The sequence below is a fragment of the Bison bison genome, unplaced genomic scaffold (assembly GCF_000754665.1).
Source record: "Bison bison bison isolate TAMUID 2011002044 unplaced genomic scaffold, Bison_UMD1.0 scf7180017864472, whole genome shotgun sequence".
Classification (NCBI taxonomy): Eukaryota; Metazoa; Chordata; class Mammalia; order Artiodactyla; family Bovidae; genus Bison; species Bison bison.
This window is the reverse complement of record NW_011495033.1, coordinates 2,936,083-2,943,014: the sequence shown is the minus strand read 5'-3', so window position 1 is coordinate 2,943,014 and position 6,932 is coordinate 2,936,083.

Genomic DNA, 6,932 nt, shown 5'->3' with positions numbered 1-6,932 from the left:
TGAAAACTGACCTTTTCCAGTCCTGTGGCCACTGCTGAGTTTTCCAAATTTGCTGGCATATTGAGTGCAGCACTTTCACAGCATCATCTTTCAGGATTTGGAATAGCTCAACTGGAATTCCATCACCTCCTCTAGCTTTGTTCGCAGTGATGCTTCCTAAGGCCCATTTGACTTCTCATTTCAGGATGTCTGGCTCTAGGTGAGTGATCACACCATCATGATTATCTGGGTCGTGAAGACTTTTTTGTATAGTTCTTCTGTGTATTCTTGCCACCTCTTCTTAATATCGTCTTCTTCTGCTAGGTCCATACCATTTCTGCCCTTTATTGTGCCCATCTTTGCATGAAATGTTTCCTTGGCACCTCTAATTTTCTTGAAGAGATCTCTAGTCTTTCCCATTCTGTTGTTTTCCTCTATTTCTTTGTACTGATAGCTGAGGAAGGCTTTATCTCTTCTTGCTATTCTTTGGAACTCTGCCTTCAATTGGGCATATCTTTCCTTTTCTCCTTTGCCTTTCACTTCTTTTCTTTTCACAGCTATTTGTAAGGCCTCCTTGGACCACCATTTTGCCTTTTTGCATTCCCTCAGTACACCAGTTATTATCAAATTAAATATGTTTGCTAACCCATGGGTGAAAAGTTTTATCTTATTTTTAAATTTCTCTAATTACTAATGAAGTTGAATGTATTTTCTTATGAGTCATTTTTATTCCCTCTTCTATGAATTTGTTTATTTTTCCTATTATTGTTTTTAGGAGTTCTTTATGGATCAGGAGTACCAAGCATTTGCTCTATATACTACAAATACTTCTCAATTATTGCTTGTTTTGTAATGTAATTATGGTGTCTTCTTTTATTAAAATTTATACTTTGACATAGTCAAATTTATTAATCTTTTTTTAGGGCTTTTGTGTTTAGTCACCTACTTAAGATTTTTCCTTTCTCAAGGGAACATAAACTTTCCTATATTTTTCCTTTAATAACTTTATATATTTTAAAATGTGTAGGTCTATAACCCATCTAGGATTTGTTTTTCAGGTTGATCTAATGTGGGGCTCTAACTTTTGTTTTTATATGGACAGCTAACTACCAACTCCAGGTGTAGTTCTTCCTATCACCACTGATTTGAAACATTATTTCTATCATGCAGTAAATCCCTATATACATACATAGACCTGTATCTATTTCATTAATTTATACTGCTTCAGGAAAAGTTTATAATATATTTTGATATCCTCTAGGGCACATCTCCTCTAACCCCCTTATTTAAAAGTATCTTGCTGGGCATCCCTGGTGGCTCAAAGCTGAGGAATCCACCTGCCAGTATAGGAGTCATGGGTTTGATTCCTGGTCGGAGAAGATCCCACATGCCGAGGAACAACTAAGCCTGTGCACCACAACTACTGAGCCTGTGCTTTAGAGCCCAGAACCACAGCTACTGAGCCCACGCGCAACTTCTGAAGCCTGCATGCCAGGAGAGCCCATGTTCCACCACCAGAGAAGCCACTGCAATGAGAAGGCCCTGCACTGCAGCTGGAGAGCAGCCCCCACTCGCCATGACTAGAGAAAAGCCCTCGCAGCAACAAAGACAAAACACAGCCAAAAATAAACAAATAAAGCATAAATATATATATATATAATAAAAATAAAAGCATCTTGCTACTCTTGAGCATCTTCTCTTCCACATGATTTTTAGAATCAAGTTTCAAAAAGCCAGTTAGGATTTTGAGGGGGATTGCACTGAAGCTGTAAGTTACCTAGGGTAGAAATGGCCTCTCTACAATATTAAGCCTTTTCTTTGAGGAACATGCACAGATCTCCACTCAGGTTTTCTTTTACATGCTTCAATAGGGTTCATATAGGTCTTACAGATTTCTTGTCAAAGTGCTGCCAGGCACAGCAGGCACTCTGTAAATGGTAGCTACTATTATTACTAAGGTTTTATTGGTTGCAGTAGATTAAAAATAAACCAGGAAGCATATTCTAGAAACCACTGTCAGTTTCCCAGGACAAAACTAAATCTGGATCCTAAATTAGCCTTCAACCCCCATCTCCCTTCCTATTCTTACCTCTATTCCAATGAAAAGGTCCATTTTTCAGAATTATTTTAAAAATAAGTTTTAAAAAATCTAATTTTAGTCACTAATATGGTAATTCACTAGAGAATATATTTAAGCCTTGAACAGTCTCTGGGGAGATCCTTAATAAAACACTAAAAGCATCTAAAAATACATTTCCAAGACAGAGCATGTAAATCACATTTCCTGTGCAGGAACTGAGGTTTCTACTCTATGGATCCAGAGGTCAGTTAACAGAATTATCTCTCAGTGTGTTCTGTATGCCTGCCAATAATTACCATAAAATGCAAGGAACAAAACCCAATTAGAGTACTCAAATTATATTCCGTGGTTTCAAAGACACTTTACCAAGAGTATACAGTATCTTTGAATGCTAAAATGGAATAGGACCTTAGAGAGTCAACTCATTTCTCAGATGAGAAAACTAGGGCTGGATAGATGAAGAGATAGGCTAGGGTCATAGAATTAAATGGGAGCAAAGCCAGATGAATGGCTCGTCTACCATGCCAATGTTACTTCTTCCAGATCTGTGTTACTTTGGGGCCACCTATTTCAGGATTCACCTATTCCTATGGATGATATTTTGGTAACAGTGTAATAGCCAGGATCAGTAATTAATTAATGTCATAAATGCAAGCTATTACCATAGAATGCATTCAATAGAATAAAAAAATGTCTTGAAGCACTCACGAGGATTTTTGTACATTTGGGATGTTATCATTATGGAATTGTTTAATGAGGATTAATGGAGGATAAGGTTGAGTTTCAGGAAAAAAAAAAAAACAACAACAGGGCACTTCAGGTGTGTTTCACAGATCCTCTTTTGTAGACCCATCTAAAATGACATATGGAATTTAAGATTAGAGTTTAAGACAGGAAAGATAAAGCAGACCAGTGTTTCACATGAGCTGTTAAAACAACACGCCCTGAAGTCAGGCTCAGTTCAGTTCAGTCACTCATTCATATCTGACTCTTTGTGACCCCATGGACTGCAGCACGCCAGGCTTCCCTGTCCATCACTAACTCCTGGAGCTTGCTCAAACTCATGTCTATCAAGTCGGTGATGCCATCCAACCATCTCATCCTCTGTTGTCCTCTTCTCCTCCTGCCTCAATCTTTCCCAGCATCAGGGTCTTTTCCAATGAGTTAGTTCTTTGCATCAGGCTACCTGGATTCTAATCCTGTTCTACCCCTTATCTGTTCTTCAATTTCCTCATCCGTAAAATGAAGACAACAAGAGCGCCTATCCTCAGAAGGTTCTGGGATCATACCTGCAAACAGTTTAGAAAAGTGCCTGGCAGTTCAAAATAAATGCTCAGGAAATGTTGGTTATTCTTCTTTCTGTCTCTTTAAAGAAAAGAAAATCTGTGATCCTCACAGAACAGGGAATAGACCTATTTTTAAATGGGCTTCTGCACTGGAGGTTAGGGGATGCTGTTACTAAATATTAATGTTAGAAAAGAATTTTTAGCTTTGTAATTTAATGCATTAAAAAAATTTAATGTAATTTAATTTAAGATACACATTTCCTTCCTCATCTTTTATAAAAATCAGGATGATTTTACCAAATGCAGAACAGTGAAGATAAAGGAAGAAATTGCTTAGACAGATATTGCACTGACCTCACTATAGAAAATGACAGATACCAGCAAGAAAAATCATAAATCCAAGGTGAAGACTGGGGAGCCTTCATGGTTCCATGGAATGGTTAGAACGGACTTTGAAGAGCATCAAACATTAAGTGTATTCCTTTCCCACCAAAATTTCAGAAATCAGAATTGGAGCTTTATATATGATACTTAGTTCCAGAGTAGAGACAAACTTGGAAATTGGGCAACCCTCTGGGGTAGGATTTATATGAATACAAACTTAGTAATTTTTACAAATCAAACACTTTGATGCTTTATGTTGCTATAGTTTTAAAAGAATTTTAATTACATAAACACCAGAAAAAGTCACTATAAAGAAAGGAAATTAAAATAATTTATGTAATTTCCTAAGTAATTTACCATCCTTCTAATTTAAAATAATGAAATGCATTTTATAGAAAAATCAAGTCTGGTTTTTTAAAGGAGCAAACAAACAGTGTTGTTAACTGGATAGCCACCTGCAAACAAATTAAGTTGGACACTTACACACAAAAATCAATTCAAAATGGATCAAAGAGCTAAATATAAGGGAAAAACTATAAAACTCTCAAAAGGAAACACAGGGGTAAATCTTCATGACCGCAGGGTTTACAAAGGATTCTAACATACACATTAAAAGCACAAGCACAAAACAAAAAATAGATAAATTTGACGTCATCAAAATTAAAAAGTTTTGTGCTTCAAAGGACACCATAAAGGAAATAAAAGATAATCCACAGGAGAAAATATTTTCAAATCATATATCTGACAAGGCACTTGTTCCTAGAATATACAAAGAACTCTTCAGTTCAGTTCAGTTGCTCAGTTGTGTCTGACTCTTTGCAACCCCAACGACTGCAGCACACCAGGCCTCCCTGTCCACCACTAACTCCTGGAGTTTACTCAAACTCATGTCCATTGAGTCGGTGATGCCATCCAGCCATCTCATCCTCTGTCGTCCTCTTCTCTTCCCACTTTCAATCTTTCCCAGCATCAGGATCTTTTCCAAAGTGTCAGTTCTTTGCATCAGGTGGCCAAAGTATTGGAGTTTCAGCTTCAACATCAGTCCTTCCAAAGAACGAACATTCAGGACTGATCTTTAGGAAGGACTGGTTGGATCTCCCTGCAGTCCAAGGAGCTCTCAAGAGTCTTCTCCAACACCACAATTCAAAAGCATCAATTCTTTGGTGCTCAGCTTTCTTTATAGTCCAACTCTCACATCCAAACATGACTACTGGAAAAATCATAGCTTTAACTGGATGGACCTTTGTTGGCAAAGTAATGTCTTTGCTTTTTAATATGCTGTCTAGGTTGGTCATAACTTCCCTTCCAAGGAGTAAGCATCTTTTAAATTTCATGGCTGCAGTCACCATCTGCAGTGATTCTGGAGCCCAAGAAAATAAAGTCTGCCACTGTTTCCACTGTTTCCCCATCTATTTGCTATGAAGTGATGGGACCAGATTCCATGATCTTACTTTTCTGAATGTTGAGCTTTAAGCCAAAGTTTTCATGCTCCTCTTTCACTTTCATCAAGAGGCTTTTTAAAAATTCTTCGCTTTCTGCCATAAGGGTGGTGTCATCTGCATATCTGAGGTTATTGATATTTCTCCCAGCAATCTTGATTCCAGCTTGTGCTTCATCCATCCCAGCATTTCTCATGATGTACTCTGCATATAAGTTAAATAAGCAGGGTGACAATATACAGCTTTGACGTACTCCTTTTCCTATTTGGAACCAGTCTGTTGTTCCATGTCCAGTTCTAACTGTTGCCTCCTGACCTGCATACAGTATTCTCAAGAGGCAGGTCAGGTGGCCCAGTATTCCCATCTCTTTCAGAATTTTCCACAGTTTATTGTGATCCACACAGTCAAAGGCTTTGGCATGGTCAATAAAGCAGAAATAGATGCTTTTCTGGAACTCTCTTGCTTTTTTGATGATACAGTGGACGCTGGCAATTTGATCTCTGGTTCCCCTGCCTTTTCTAAAACCAGCTTGAATATCTGGAAGTTCACGGTTCACATATTGTTGAAGCCTGGCTTGGAGAATTTTGAGCATTACTAGCATGTGAGATGAGTGCAATTGTACTCTTACAACTCAAGAATAAAAATGCAAACAACCCAATTTTTAAACATGGGCAAAGTACCTAAATAGACATTTCTCCAAAGAAGATTTACAAATGACCAAGAAGCACATGAAAAGATGTTCAACATCATTAGCCATGAGGGGAAAACAAAAATCAAAGCCACAATGAGACAACACTTCACATTCATAAAGATGGCTAGAATCAAAAAGTCAGATTGCTAATTGGAAATCTTAAACACTCAAGTTTCTTTATAAGGAATGTAAAATGGTGCAGCTGCTTTGGAAAACTGTAAGTAACTCAAATTTTTAAACAGTTACCACAAGACCTAGAAATTTCACTCCTTACATGTACTCAAAAGAAATGAACATTTAAATCCATATAGAAACTTGTACATGAATGTTTATAGTGGCATTATTCATCCTGGCCAAAAGGTGGAAACAACATAAATATCCACCAGTGAATAAAAGGATAAACCAAATGTGACATACCATTATAATGTGATATTATCCAGCTATAAAGGAGTGAAACACTGGTACATGCCACAATATGGATGAGCCTTGAAAGTATCATGCCAAGTAAAAGAAGCCAGTCACAAAAGACAACATACTAGATCATTCCATACCTATGAAAGTCCACAAGGGGGAAATCTATAGAGACAGAAAGTTGATCACTGATTGCTTAGGGTTGGGAGGGAATAGGATGGAGATAACGAGACGTCAAGAGGTTTCTTTCTGAGGTGATAAAAATGTTTTAAAGCTGTGGTACATATACACGATGGAGTATTACTCAGCCATTAAAAAGAATACATTTGAATCAGTTCTAATGAGGTGGATGAAACTGGAGCCTATTATACAGAGTGAAGTAAGCCAGAAAGAAAAACACCAGTACAGTATACTAACGCATATATATGGAATTTAGAAAGATGGTAACAATAACCCTGTATACGAGACAACAAAAGAGACACTGATACATAGAACAGTCTTTTGGACTCTGTGGGAGAGGGAGAGGGTGGGATGATTTGGGAGAATGGCGTTGAAACATGTATAATATCATATGTGAAACGAGTCGCCAGTCCAGGTTCAATGCACGATACTGGATGCTTGGGGCTGGTGCACTGGGATGACCCAGAGGGATGGGTACGGGG